Here is a 15,984-nt window from a genome sequence, read left to right on the forward strand (position 1 = left end):
AAAAAAAAAAAAAAATAGCCCTACTTTTACTCAACAGAAGAACATTTAAGAGCCATTATTCATGTTGCTCTTGAACACAAATTTAGCAAGCTTTGCACACAAACTTAGCTATGAATAAGTCTTTATTGTTAATACACATCAACTAGAAAACACAGAGTGATACAGTGAAATAGTTATGCATTACTACCTTGCAAATGTTTGTGTATAGGAGGAACTTGAAGAAATGCTACTAATCATAGTAAATCAATCGTAACATCTCAGCTCCACTCAGAACCAGATCTTTATTGCCTAGCACCCTGTACAGAGCACATTAGACAACACCTTCCTTCCTCCCTCCATGCTCTCCCCAAAGACATTATGGTCTAATTTGGTGTCCGTGGACTAAAAGCATGTTCACATGACCCCAGTTATGTATGCCTGTTACATTGGCAGGAACACATTACATTTTCTGGTTCATGCTCTTCACAGTTTGCAATAATTTTTTTAATACCACTCATAAGCCTTTTTTTATAACACATTTTTAACTATTTTGACATATATTCATATTTGACTTGCTGTATTTATAGTGACATTTAAGTTCACTCATTTGAGCAATGACTTTCAGTTCCTGTGAGTTTGACAAGTAATATGCTTTGGAGCATTAAAGGAAAAATAAACCTTAGGTAAACAAAATCAGAGGATGGAAACAGATGCAGATCACTAATGTGAAGTATGAAGAACACATAGTATGAAGCAGACAATTTTCTGGACAGCATTTCCTTCCCTTCCCCCTGGATACAATAAGCATAAGGGAAGAACTGAAGAACTGCCACCATGTTAGAAATTCCCTTAATTGCAGTTATTCAAGGGAAATGGCTTGCTCTCTATCCACATGTTCTTTTCCAATTAAACAGGTCTCCCTTACGTTCATAACAGCACCTAAGGAGAAATACTTTGGAAAAGTATTTAAATAAATTAAAAAAGAGAGTTGGAGGGAGTATTTCCTGCTCTGCATGCCTAGCTTTTAATTTCCACACTGCATCCCCATGGCCGTGTTTTGCTGATGACGAGTCTGACTGCAAATCCCACACCTACTATACACTACATTTTCTCAGTATCTGGCACTGTGATATTAAATAACTATAAAACTAGAAAGCCAAAATAACTAAATCACCTGGCAGCCAATTTCTGAGAGTTAAACCACAAACCCGGAAAATGGTGGAGTGTGTTGAAATAATGTAAAGGAAACCCATAAATTCAAACTTTATGTTCTGTAAAGAACAAATATGAAAAAGGCATCAAAATAATGAAAGATTGTTTATGTATTCTGGCATGAAATGGGAATGTGTTATGAGAGAGAGCGCAGTGGCAGAGACAGATCGACAGAGCTGACAGTGTGGTATTCATCCTGCATGGTACAGCAGACGTCCTGCTAGTGGCAGTCGACAGCGCAATAAATCAAGGGCTCTCGATGCTGTACCTACAGCTTATTACATCCAAGATGACAAATAAATAATAATCCCTGTCACAGCGGCCCTTTGCTCAAGGATTGAGCCTGAAACCTTTTGCTCATCACTCCTGGTCTTAAGTGAAAATAGTAGAACAAGGGAATTGAAGGCCACGGTTTACTGAGCTCATGAAACACAAAGCAAGCTGGCCACAGGAACCAGAACCACGCAGGAAAGGTCAAGTAGCAAGAAAGGATAAATATTTAAATAATCTTTGCAAAAAGATGGCAATGGTTCACAGCTGTGAAACTGCAAGAGACCTGTAAAAACACTAAGCCTCTGAAGTCCCAAGGAAAGCTTTTCAGCCATTGAGACCTGGTAGCATCGACTCCCATAGCTTCCCTTCTCACAGTATAACTGGGGCACTTACCTGTGCGTACACTTGCATCCTCCATTATCTTTGAACAGGACAACTGTACCCTGGAATGGGATGTCAGGGCAGTGAAATTCATAGAATCATAGCATGGCCTGGGTTGAAAAAAACCTCAAAGATCAGCTAGTTTCAACTCCCCTGCCACAGGCAGGGTTGCCAACCACTAGGGCAAACCCCAATACTTACCTCCCCCTAAAGATCAACATAAAACCTCAGAAAATAAAATTATGCTTCTCTATTTTCCTATCTTACAATGCTTTTAACATTTAGGATTTTGCTTTAGAGGATGATACAACTGTAAAATAAACCTACTTATTTTTGAGTACTAATGCCAACAGAATACGCTGCGTTTACATCTACTTTATCATTTTTATCCTTTAAACTTTCAGTTTTATTTTATCCCAGTGTTTCAGGCTCGTTGTCGCTAAATATATATTCTTCTTTCTCTTGAGTTACATCCTTTGCTCACTTCTCACTCCTTATCTAAAGAAATAATATACATTATGCTACTCCAAAAGATACATGGTATACAACATTACAGCAGTACAAGTTGAACAGTACATCATCAAAAATGATGCCCTTACATGGATTCACTGAGTGAAGTATCCACCTTGGAATTACATGAGCTATTCTACATCTTTTCCCTAACCATCACTATCTTTACTTCACCAGGTGTATTCCTATTTAACAGGGTAGCTACAGATAACAAACACACAGTCTGTCCACCACCGCTCGCCAAAGGTGCCAACAATCACCACTCAGTTATTCACTGACCTGACAAAAACTCAAAGCTTCAGTGTGATAAAGTATGTTTCCATATCGACAGTATGCCTTCATTTTGCATCAGACTGGCTGAAAATCATACAGTGATTTTTTTACTCACTCTCACAACTGTAATCACTCAAATTTCCATCTTTTATAATCTCGTGCATTTCTTAGATATGCTGCCTCTCATACACAACTTCTGGGACAAAACTGGTCATTTCCTTTAGTCTTCACAGTTCTAAACCTCATGAAATGCTAATTTGGCTCAGTCTTCACATTACATAATCATATTGATATTAAGAAAGGATAGTCATGATCAAGATACATCAACTGAATCTAAACATCACCATATTTCAGAATTACGTCTACAAGTTCATGCAACTCCAACATCGACTTCAAGTAAAGGTGCCAAGCAGAGGGTTCTTGAAAAACAGGAAACATTCATAGTTGCCCAACCTGTCTGGAGTTTTGATGCACATTTGAGGGATAAGTAGGCTTGTTAAAGACAGTGTTTTTTAATAAATCAGTATGTACCAATGAGAAAAGAGTTTAAAGCTTTGGGGCTTGCAAGTCCAAATACTTTATTTGACCAAATACTTCTGCCAAGCAACAAAAATTTCAGTGAGAAAAGCTCTAGATTTAAAATTGTGCTAAATATTGTTCTGTTAAGCCTTTCAAATCTTTAATATCTTTAAGAGCATATTTTCCTTTCATTTTTTGAAAATAAACAATAACGCACAAAATCACTACCTATGCAGAGATAAAGCAGTTTACTTTGATGAGGACATCGCTTCCACTCACAGATCAGCAGATGAAATCTTCATCTCCCCATCGCATTAAACCTCATTAACACCTACGGAACGGGAAGTTACCTTCATTGTTACTGATCTGCCACTGTGATATGAAATTACAAATAACCCTGCAAGCACACCTCCAGTCAACTGGGTCAGTATTTTACAACATAGCAGCAGGCAACTGAACTAACACCATGCTGGGCTAAACGCTGCAAGCCCAAGCAATATAACTGTAATGTTTTAATTGAAATTTAGGACCAGATCAAAAGTTCCAAAAATTCCCAACAGGGCTAAGCCCTGCCCTTCAGGACAAAGCAAATCCCTTCCAGTTTGCTGATTCTAGTAATGCTATGTTAAAATTGGAAAGTCACACTTCATATTAAAATAGTCTAAGCACATTTTATGTACACAGGTACACATAAATGACAAATCATTTTAGGATATTTTTTATACTTAATTACTTCTATGAGCACATTGGGATATTTTGTCATCAACTTACCCGCTCTTCTGTACATGCACTGAAATAGCATTCTGAACACTGAACCCCACTGCTGATGGTTTTATTCAAATAATTACTACCCAGCACAGCAACCATCAACATTTTACAGAACAAGAACACAGATTTCTGTAATTTCTCTGGCCCTAATGCCAGTCACTATTGGGAGCATTTAGTTATAAATTGTCTTTCAATAAAACTAAAAGCTCCCAAAACAACAAAATGAAAAGACACAGCAGCTTAAATCAAGGAAGTCAATTTCCACATGCCGATCCTAAATATTTCATAGCCCTATTTTATTCTGACATTTGTAGATGACTAAAGTGTTACAAAGGAAATAAAATGCTGATTAAAGAGTTCACTGTCATAAAGGTTACTGAATTGTAAATGGCCCTTTCCATCTTCCTGTTAATAGGTACCCAGCTGTAAACATCATGAAGGATGTGACAGGAGGCCTGTGCTGCTCCTTTAGGAGTCGTATATACATTAATCACTGAATCACCAAGCCATGCTTAATTGCAAGTTGTATATCACACAAATCCATGGTAAGTAGAAGGAAACTCATTATTGCTGCTTCATAACTACTGGGTACTTCTCATTTTAACCTTCTCACACCTGGGACACTGTTGTTTTACAACGTGAATGCAGAAAAGGCATTAAGTCACTAATTACAGTCACACTGTACGTTATCCTGCCGTTTCAACATTTTTCAAAGAAAACTAAGTGCTAGCAACAACAGAGACAGACAATATCTTTTCAGACTAGTTAAGTGAATTTTAGAGCATTTCTTTATAGATCATAAGACATGGAAATCCATTATTCTTCTATAGTTTAAAGAACTGGTTAAATGATAAAGGAAAAAAAAAACAACTCTGCATTTTGTTTTGACAAAATTATTGATTTAAATCCCATCCAATAGCACAATACTATTTAAAGGTCACCTAAAGAAAAATGAGTTTACACTCCAACAGAGCAAGCTTATCTGTCGTGAAAGTGTAATGATGTGTTTATATTCTCATGAGTGTATATATATTTTTCACTAAGATAAGAGATTTTGTGCAGATGAAGTCTGACAAGGAAGGAAAAGTGAAAAAAAAAATGAGTTACAGTAATTGCTAAACCACTAATATTCATTCCATAATTTCAGTAGCCCCCCCTCCGCACACACACTTTTTTTTTTATAAACTGTTTATAAACTGTTGAGCACTGGAAATTCTTCTATACTATTCATCACATGTTTTTCAAAATGCTTTGAAGATTTGCAAAGAGTGCTACACGGATTATGTAGCTAGACACTAACAAGTGAGATGTCTTAATAGATATAAAAACTGTTTCAGTCCTTACATCTTTATGTTCCAAGTGCTTTAACACAAACTATTTTGAAATTTTGTTTCACAGTGAAACACCATTATGCGTTCTAGTACACACTGCTCAGTTGAACATATTTTAAAATATATTTATTAATGGAAAACATTCAAAACAGCTCCATTATAACTCCATGCAACTAGTATCTACATCTTAGTGCAATGTCACTCTTTCTTGTTCCCCCAGTTTTCAATTCCAATAGTAATTGCAATCAACTTTTTTTTCCCTCACACTTACCTGAGATGCATTAAGATGCTTTTTAAATCAGCTTTGCCCTAATATATCCATTGTCTGCTATCCCAACCCTCTAGTCACTCCACTCCCTGTAAAGACAACTGATGGGTTGACTCTTCCATTACATCCTCAATGCACAAAACACAATCTCTTTGCAAATACATTTTAAGGATCTGAAGACTAACCAATGATGCTCCTTCACTGCAGTTATGGAGACTGCAGAACTGCAGTTATGGCTTTTGAACCCATCCTGATCATCCGTACCAGCTGGCATTAACAGGCTACATACTTCTTGTGGATTAAGGTGTCATGATTACATCGCATTGAACCAATGTGAACTTTACAAGACCCATCTTTAAAATACATGAGAATTTTCTTCATCACCAAATAAAAAAAGCAATTTCTGATCCAAATAAATCATGTTTATCTGAGTTATTTACCAATTCTATATTCACATATATGTATTTCTCAACACTCCTATGGTCTTTGGTTATCAAGATGTGCAAGATATGAAGGGAAGTCATGCTATAGAAACAGAGACTGAATGCCTTTGATCAAAAATCCAATAAATGTTTTCATATATGCCCACAGAAATTGTATTTTGAGATGGCACATTTTAAGAGCCTACAACAGCATAGTCCTTTTCAAAAATTTGGCTAGATAAAAGTGTTCTACAAAATGTTTTTCTACATTGTTTCAGATGGCACGGACTCCCCAGTCCCCGAACATGACAGCCTCAGCCTTACACAATGCTGGATGTAGCCCTGACACCATTGAACAAGGAATCATAGAATCACCAAGGTTGGAAAAGACCTAAAAGATCATCCAGTCCAACCGTTCACCTATTACCAATAGCTCCCACTAAACCATGTCCCTCAACACAACATCCAGTCTTTCCTTGAACACCGCCAGGGTCGGCGACTCCACCACCTCTCTGGGCAGTCCATTCCAGTGCCTGACCACCCTTTCTGAAAAGTAATACTTCCTAATATCCAGCTTGAATCTCCCCTGCCATAGCTTGAAACCATTCCCTCTGGTCCTATCACTAATGACACGAGAGAAGAGGCCAACCCCCAGCTCAATACAACCTCCCTTCAGGAAGTTATAAAGAGCAATGAGGTCTCCCCAGAGCCTCCTCTTCTCCAGGCTGAACAATCCCAGCTCCTTCAGCCTCTCCTCATATGGCCTGTGTTCCAGACCCCTCACCAGCTTTGTTGCCCTCCTTTGAACACGTTCCAGGGCCTCAATGTCTTTCTTGCAGTGAGGGGCCCAAAACTGGACACAGTACTTGAGGTGGGGCCTCCCCTGAATACAGGGGAACAATCACCTCTCTGCTCCTGCTGGCAACACTGTTTCTGATGCAAGCCAGGATGCCATTGGCCTTCTTGGCCATCTGGGCACATTGTCAGCTCATGTTCAGCCGAGCATCAATCAATACACCCAGGTCCATTTCCTCTACGCAGTCCTCCAGCCACACCGCCCCAAGCCTGTAGCATCGCCTGGGGTTGTTGTGGCCGAAGTGCAGGACCCGGCATTTGAACCTCATCCCGTTGGTTTCAGCCCAGCTCTCCAGCCTGTCTAGATCCCTCTGTATGGCCTCGCTACCCCCAGGCAGATCCACACTTCCAGCCAATTTGGTGTCATCTGCAAATTTACTGAGGGTACACTCGATGCCCTCATCCAGGTCATCAATAAAGATACTGAAGAGGACAGCCCCAGCACCGACCCCTGGGGAACACCACTCACGACCGGTCGCCAGCTGGACTTAACTCCATTCACCACCACTCTCTGAGCCCGGCCCTCCAGCCAGCTCCTTATCCAGCCAAGAGTGTACCCATCCAAGCCTGAGGCTGCCAGCTTCTGCAGGAGTATACTGTGGGAGACAGTGTCAAAGGCTTTGCTGAAGTCTAGGTAGACCACATCAACAGCCTTTCCCTCATCCACCAGTTGGATCACTAGATCATAGAAGGAGATGTTAAAAAGGTAAGCAAGGAAAAAATTAAGAGAGGATGTAGAATATGTTATTTTCCACTTACTAAAGATGCAAAAGAGCATCTTGACCAAAACCAATAATCAGAGCTTAAAGCAGTTCTTAAGTCATTCATGCTTTGGAGATCAATGGTAAATTAGAAAAGGGGTTGGTGAAAGGGTGGTATATTGTAGAAATCCTAGTGACTTCATTGCAGGCATCTATATCCAACTAAAATATTCTTCCAGCAAGAGCTTTTATGTCCCCAGTTTGTACAGCACACTGAGGGAACAAAAACTGGCCCTTTTGTTTAATTTTAAATAACAGATATCCTTTGAGAATGTTTTTAAAGCTATTTTTCCAGCTGTTTTAGCCTATATCAGACCAGATCCAGAGAGACAAAGGCCTAGCCTGTACAGTGAGTACCTGAATTCCTCTTCTCAATGCCCAACAGGAGGATAGCTATAAACAAGTCTCTCTTCTCCTCAAAATTTCCATTTCTTAAGAAGAGTTTCTTTTCCTATGTTTTTACATCCAAAAAAAAGTCACACACACAAACTAAAGACCATATTCTTATAAAAGATTAAGGACTTACCACTCTGTAACTGTGCACAAAAGTTTGAATTTAAAAACAGAAACCATGACAATATATATTACTCCCCTAAATGATACCTAACCTATGAACTATATCCCTTCTGTATTTTATTTCTGCTCTCAGCTTTTCAGTACCTCAGTTTGTTCAGTATACAGAAGGATTGGTGTAATAATAATTTCCACTAACTTGTACATTTGGTCTGAAAGCTTAATCCATCATTTTAAAGAAGCTCTTGGAAAATTTCAAATAAGAAGCGCTTCATTAAATCTGAAGAGCAATTGTTCTATGTATGCCTCTCACATCCTGTCCCATCCTTATGCTCTTCATAACTTTCACTCAGAAATTATACGATTTTAAGATACACAGTTCTCTCCATTGAACCTACCAATGAGATACAGTCAGACAGGAAAAGAAGTACTGTCTGTAATCTATTAACAGAAAGTGATGTCTAAAAATAATTTAAAAAATAAATTTTTGCACCCTGTGTAGTTGAACATGTCCTAAGTGACATATAAAGTATATCATGCTGACTTCGACTCAGAATAAGCACAGGGATTCATTTTGCTGCAAATTAAAGGCCAAGGCTAGTCTCCCTTGTTTAATTAGTGGTATATGTGTGAAAATACCAAATACACAAAAACTGAAATTCTAATTACTGTCATGCTGCAATGCCCAAAAAGTTTTCATTTTTTATTTGTTGTCATATTATCTAGAAACTGGATGTAATAAGTTTTTTTGTTGTTGTTGTTTTTTAATGAAACATGATACAATAGATGTAACATCTGCTTATTTCATGTAAATTATATATTTAGAGACAGAAAAAGATTGCTCAACTGCATAGAAAATGACTGAAATTTTACATGCAATGCTACATTTAATTTGCAATGTCATCCTTCAAGCCATTACAAACTTGCTTGAAACAGTGGGGAGGCAAGTTTCAGAACCTGGCAAAATTTCTTAAAAGCTATTAAAAAAACTCAGAAAAATACCAAGGTATTATTCAACACTGAAAATATCTGTAAGTCTGTACTGAAGTAATTTGGAAGAATTCTAAAGTTTAGAGTGAGAATTTTTTGTGAGTACCATATAAGATAGTATCTGTAATACAATGCAAGCAATGTATAGGGGCATAAGGGAATTTACTTGCCACACTGACAAAATAGGGCTCCATTTTGTTCCACGTCCAGGTGGAGCATCAACTTCTCACAACTGGCAGTCACTCTGTCCCCTGCTAAGGGGGGGAATACATAGCACTAAAAGTGCTATGTACTTTTCAAAGAAAGTGGAATTGCTGGACAGGTTCAGGCACACTGCAGAATGGAGACTGTATGTACCCAACAGCTTAGCATACATAAACAAAACTACAACACTCCTTTGTTTAGGGTGAAGTTACTATAGATCAGACAAAAGAAAACAGAAAGCAAGCGTGAAGCACATGTTGCTGTGATTACCAACTAAAGACAAAGCTTTGCTAAGCTGCGTATTGCACTGTTCCTGCTCAAATATCTTCAGTAAGAAAACCTATAAATAAATAAATAAATAAATAATATTTTGGTTAGCATTCATTAATACTTAGATTTAAGAGATTTTCTACCCAGTTGTAGAAAAAAGCAACTACCGAACACTCATTTTGATAGTCATGGCAACTCTGGGTGTTATTGTCACCTTATAGAAAGCACAAGTTGCATCAATAAGTACTGGTTACTGTCAGACAACCTATATTCTGACACTTGCTGTTCATCATAGCTTTATTTTTACATTCTAAGAGAAACAAAGTTAAGGTCTATATTTGGTGGTAGTTTGATAACACTGATGTAAAAATGTGCGATTCAATTAGCAGTTAGACAAGTATCTGTCATAGATAATAACTTCTTATGTCAGGGAATCTGCATACTGATCAATGTGAAGCCATGTGCAATTGCTTATACCAATCATAAATCACATTCTATTTATTGGCATTCCAAACCCTTAGCCACAATTAAAAGCTATAGAAGGAGTCACAATATAATGCTGTGCATGTCCACAACTCCTCCTATTTTAGGTTCTTTCTGTATTCCAGTGTTTCTGGGATGTGTGGGGAGTGTTTTTTAAATTATTTTTTTTATTATTATTAAATTAAGCATGCAGCTTACACCTTATAAATTCCTGTGCTAGAGGAAAAATGGGAATTTCCCATGCTTGGATTTGATTCCTGCGTGCAAATGCAGGCTTGCCTACATGCTGCTCATAATCTGATTTATGCACCAATTTATTTTATACATTAGGCACACTGTATGCAGTCTGACTGATGCATAAAAATTTCATGCAAAAAAGGACTTGCTTGCACACAACTGCTTTTCAGTTATTATTACCTCTTCTGGGTAGCATCGTAAGAGTAGGTAGAACAAATGACTTGATACACTGCACACATTTTGCCCACTACACAAACATTTTGATCAGTACCTATTTCACTTCCCTCTCACCAGACGCTTGAATAGCTGAACAGCTTTATCTTTAAAGAGATCAGATTCTAAGTTTTGTAAAGCCCTCTGTGGTGACAAACCCCCAGCACTCCCACACACAAATTTTCATACGCACACATAGAAGACAAGTGGTTTTTCAGCAAGGTACCTCAAATAAATTAACAAAGTTAGTAGCAAAGAATATTGCTAATTTTCTGATTATCTTCATATATATATGCTTCCTGCATTATTGTCAATCACACTGAAGATATGTTTTTGCATGTCTTTTATTTAGGAAAAAAAACAGAAAGAAATGCATCTTTCTATATTTTCCATTTATTAGAAGTCTCCTTTCATCCAAGAAATATGAGACCTGAAATAAATTGTACCATCCTGCTTTTTTTTTTTTTATTCAAATCCTTGCCAGTGCTAGGCAGTATGCTAATGAAAACAGGTTGATAAATGACTCCCTGATATTTTCCAGACATTTTTCTCTCAGAAGTGCTCTAAACTGATGTAGCTCAAAGAGAATAAGGCGCATTAAGTCATTATATCAATTTTTGTTACCCAGATACTTCAGTCCCAGTTAAGAGCTGACAGCCAATATAAAACAAGGCAAGGGCATCATACGACTCCATCGATCAAACCTTGTCGTAGATAGATTGCCTATTACACAAATAGAACCAGCAGATTCAGTTTGTAGTTTTATGCTCTCCAATTAAAGGATAACAGGGTACTTTCCCATAAATCTGCTAATTGCAACTGAATTAATTTAACAAATTTTGCCAAGCACAGAAAAAAGTGATTGGTTAAGCTAATATAAACTAGCACAGGTTGTCACAAAGCGAGCTCCATAACAGGCTTTTGCTGTACCTTGACTGGGCAAGGTGTCACAAGCATTTAACTCTATGGTGCTTCTTTGGCAACAGACAGCTGACAACCATAAAACATTGCACAAATAGGAGATAATTTATTTGCTGTACTTCCCGCCCCCCACCCCTGAAGCAAGGAATAACTCGTTCTTTGCACTTAATTAATGTTTCTCTGCAAGCATGCTGTTTTTCTGGATCAGTATTATGCAAGGCAAAGCACTAGATCACAAAAAGTGCTCCCACATGGGCACTCAGCAAACAATGGCAGTGATCTGCAAAAACCAGAAAATCAGCCTATAGCATGGCTGAGAGGAGCACTTGTGGCGATGATTAAACTGCACAGTAATGCAGCATACCATGCTTTGAATGTTATTCTAATGAGTTTAGATATTCATATGGAAATAGCCAGACTGACAAAATAGCAGATAATACAGATCTGTAGAGAAAGAGCAATCACAAGAGATCTCTGTAACTTACAGAAGTAAATCATGGTTATAATCACCCTTACACTGATACATTATTGTGATTAAAATCTGTATTTCTACCCAAAAATTAAAAAGATATTTCCTAATCAATTGAAGGAAATTTACAAACAAGCCCCAGAGATATGATATGAGTAATGTTTTTCATAGGCACAGAAAAATGATTTTTGTGGCTGGCAAGTTTTGCATTAAAGCAGCATATGGTTGTATGTACCATTATAAAAGAACTACAAAACAACAGTTATGGTTGTAACAATAGAGATAATCCCTATTTGTCATACTGAAATTTAAGATAGTCAGTAGTACTGTTATTATGAAGAGCACGTGAAATGCAAGTTGGATGCAACAACGGTAAGATTTCTATATAGTTGGCAGCTGCAATTTAAATGCACAGCCTAAGAGGAATATTTAACTCAGCTTGGTTTTGTCTGACTTTTCTTTTCCTGTTCAGTTCTTTTTGAGTGGTGCCCAGATACTCAATTTCAATATGATGATACAAAAGGAAAAACAAACAAACAAACAAAAAATATTCGTCAAAATTCTACACATTGCATTCACCTTAGAAATCCCAAGACAATTTCTGACATCATAAAAAACAGACTTTAAAGACAAAAGATACTTCTACAGATACAATGGTACCTTTCCTTAGAAGGGTTGGAAAAATTGTTTTGCTTCTATCCTGGTGGTTTTGCAAGGAGAAACTCCAAACTTACCCATCCACATTTGTTTTGTTTTGTTTTTTTATCATTGGGTTGCTCGAACTGGAAGGAACATAGGAAAGAGTCCTCCCAACTTCAAATACAAAATGAACTATAGCTACGCCAAAAAGTAAGCTGTACCTGCACTGGCACTGAAAGAAAAATGAAAGAAATTTTTTCATATGGGGCCAACAAAACAACTGAGTCAAAACAACATCTGAAATGGATTTCTGAAATTCTCAGCAAATTTCACACTTCCTCTGAAAGGAGAATAAAGCCACCTGGGGAACAAAATACCAAAAAATAACCAGCCCACTTGCTCCGAGTTATGATAATCTGCAAATACCTCATGCAATCATTTTTAACTTGGAAAATTTCTAAAAACGAATTGTTAAACACAACATAATCTGTGACGACTACGCTGCTTATTTGTACTTCCCAAAAAATGAAATATTTGCTATGCTTTATAACTTCAGAGGCTTTCAGTATGATACTATGTCTTCCTAATGAATGCAGTACAGAATGCAAAAAATGTAAGGTAATGTAATACAGTTCTCCAAACAGATAATTTGTTTACTTCCACGATGACTTTGCAAGAGATGCGTTCCATTTCCAACCCATTTTTCCATAATTGGAAAATAATTGGAACAAGGGGCCTTGTAATTTGGATATTTTTAATGCAGGAAGGTACGGAGTGTGGGTATTGTTCTTGTTTGATTTCTGGATTAATTGCTTTTATAGCACACTCAGAATATATGTTATCACATCATCAACTGTGCATCCTGTACTCAGAATGCATGATGTTCTGGATGAAACTTTTGACCAACAATCAAGCAAGTGGAAATCTAGACCACACCTGTAATCAGCTAACACAAGATTCGATGTGAATTAGCCTAATAAATATTTTCAGCTATGTTATATGCCTCCAGAAGAACTAAGAGAACTCGGATAAGACACTGCCCAGGTAGAGAAAACACAAACAGGTTCTGTAATTCTGATTCACTAAGTGATGTTCATGAAAAATGCACAGAATCTTAAGTTATCTAAACATCTGTGACCATTAAATTGCCTTCCAAAGTGGTGTCTCAGAGAATAAAATCAGCCCAAAGTACAATTTCACTACCATTTCCTATCAAGTACTTTACTCTAGTCCTTAAAGCCCACTTAAAGTATATACAGATTTACTTTATGGACAGTCTTGACATCAAGACCAGAATATTCCTTAGCCACAGAAAGACCTATGGTCTAAGGACTATACAGAAATTTAAAATGGCACCTTACACATAACAAAAAAATAATAAGAAAAGAGATTATAGGCATGGCCACTTCTTTAAAGACTGGAAATGCTAGATTTTATGATGGAGAAGGAAACAGACTGTTCAAACAGACGATACCATTCCTTTGGAACAACATGCGTTTTTATGTGACTGTGAAGTATGGTAGTTGGAAGTACATGAACTTTCACAGGCACTTATTTGCCAAGTTCTCACAATTTATTTTTTCAACTATTTTGTTAGAACCACACACTATTAAGTTAGACAGAAGTACCAATATTACGATACTGCATGCCAATTTCATCTTTGTTTTCCACCTTGATCTTCCTCCTCTGCAACAGAATGCAGAGTGCTATTTCAGAAGGCATTTCAGACCTGATTTTCCATAGCAAGTATCAAGGACACAGCAGCACAGACTGTATTTGATCCTATTTTTGTGATCCACCTTCTCCACTTCAGGAGTGCCTTGTCAGAATTTGCAAATACTGCTACTACACTCTTCTGTGAGTTAGTCACTATTTGACTGTACAGGATAAGCTTAATTGCAGGCTGTTGAGAATAAAATACCAACAAAATAGAGAAGAGCTGAAGATAAGCTGCCACTTGACAACAAGTATTCTTGAGACAATGAAAGCACAAAAAGGCCGAAGACAAGGTATCAAAAGTACTCTGACAAGTGTACGAAGACAAAAAGAGCAGAACAGCAGTTCTGGAGAGTTAAGATGCCCAAAATTCTTCAGTCTAGCTTGACAGTGAGCTAATGTGTCACACTGATTCTTACATAGAATTATTCCTGCAGAGCAGTTGTCCATGAGGTTTCACCTCTAGCTTTGGATTTGAGAGGGAATGGGGAAAAGCTGCCAACCCACACCACTGAAGGTGCAGCTACCCTAGAATTATTATAAAATTAAGTTCAATTTAAACAAGTAAAATTGAGAAAACAACCTATATCCCCCTTCTCCCCCCCAACCACACCAACCACCCCCCCAGAAAAAAAAAATACTTCAGAGTCAGTAAGAAAACAAAGATTTGATCCAAAAACCGAAATAAAGACATACAACTGAATAAGAACAAAAAGATAGCTGAGAGAACTGCTATGTTTAATAGTCAAAGACGTATTATATACAGCTCTGGAACAGCTCAAGACATGAAAACTTCAGATAGATCTAGTGGAAGATACAAGTATTCCGTATCTTGATGAAGGACATGATATCTATGATTAGTATATTGAATATGAGCAACAAAGTAGGTCAGCAACAGGAAGGATCCATTAAGAAACTCTTCCTCCTTTTGATTTCCAAAAATAGTAGCAAATCATTTTTTTTCACAGTTCCTTTTCTGCCAACTACCTGTATTTTTTCCTCTTTTATTCACTTGTGCAGAATTTATTCATGAATATTCCTATTTATACAGACATTACAGAAACGATCTCCAGGAGATTCCCATCCAAGGAATTCCAATCCGAACTCCTGATATCACCCAGTTACATTGACACTCTCAATTGCTAAGAAGGCTTTGCCAGCATGCTCAAACAGAAGCAAGTGTCTGGAGAGTAAACCCAGGATTTGTCTTAACATCTTTAAATGTCAGGACAAAAGATATCACTTGAATCATAAAGGGCTAAAGGACTCTCCCATTACACAAACCAACTAGCAAACATGAAAGGTTTTACATCTATAAGAAAAATATATTGACGGTAGAAATGCTTTCATGCAGATTCATTCAGCAAAGTGTCTAAAGATTTCTTTATATTTATGGGTATTATTATACATATTGTAACGATCACAGAAACAGGGCAGGGCTTAACTAGTCTTTAGGTCTGACTAGATAAGCATGCATTATTTTGGACTCCAGAAGAATATAAAGAATGCAATTTAAGTGACTGGTGTAACTAATAGAAAAAAAGATAAACTAATAAAAACCTAAGGCAAAAGGAGAAATATTTAAAAATACAATAAAACTCTAAATGTGACTGCAAAGGAGATATGAAGAAGTGTAAAGATTTCATGAATTATATTTTAGATCTACTTTGGAGATGAAGTACAAATGGCAACTATCCCATGTGAATATTTACAAGGTTTCAGACTATTGTTTACTGATTTCAGAACAAAATATCATCAATTAGCATTAAATATATGT

The 15,984-nt window shown here is 37.2% G+C and overlaps 1 protein-coding gene across 1 annotated transcript in view; it reads right to left on the reverse strand.

Annotated features, from left to right (window-relative positions):
* LRMDA (leucine rich melanocyte differentiation associated) overlaps positions 1-15,984 on the reverse strand; it is a 640,442-nt gene that overhangs the window by 487,328 nt on the left and 137,130 nt on the right. The gene's annotated exons all lie outside the window — the stretch shown is intronic.

This window comes from Meleagris gallopavo, chromosome 8 (genome assembly GCF_000146605.3).
Source record: "Meleagris gallopavo isolate NT-WF06-2002-E0010 breed Aviagen turkey brand Nicholas breeding stock chromosome 8, Turkey_5.1, whole genome shotgun sequence".
In the NCBI taxonomy this organism is placed as follows: Eukaryota; Metazoa; Chordata; class Aves; order Galliformes; family Phasianidae; genus Meleagris; species Meleagris gallopavo.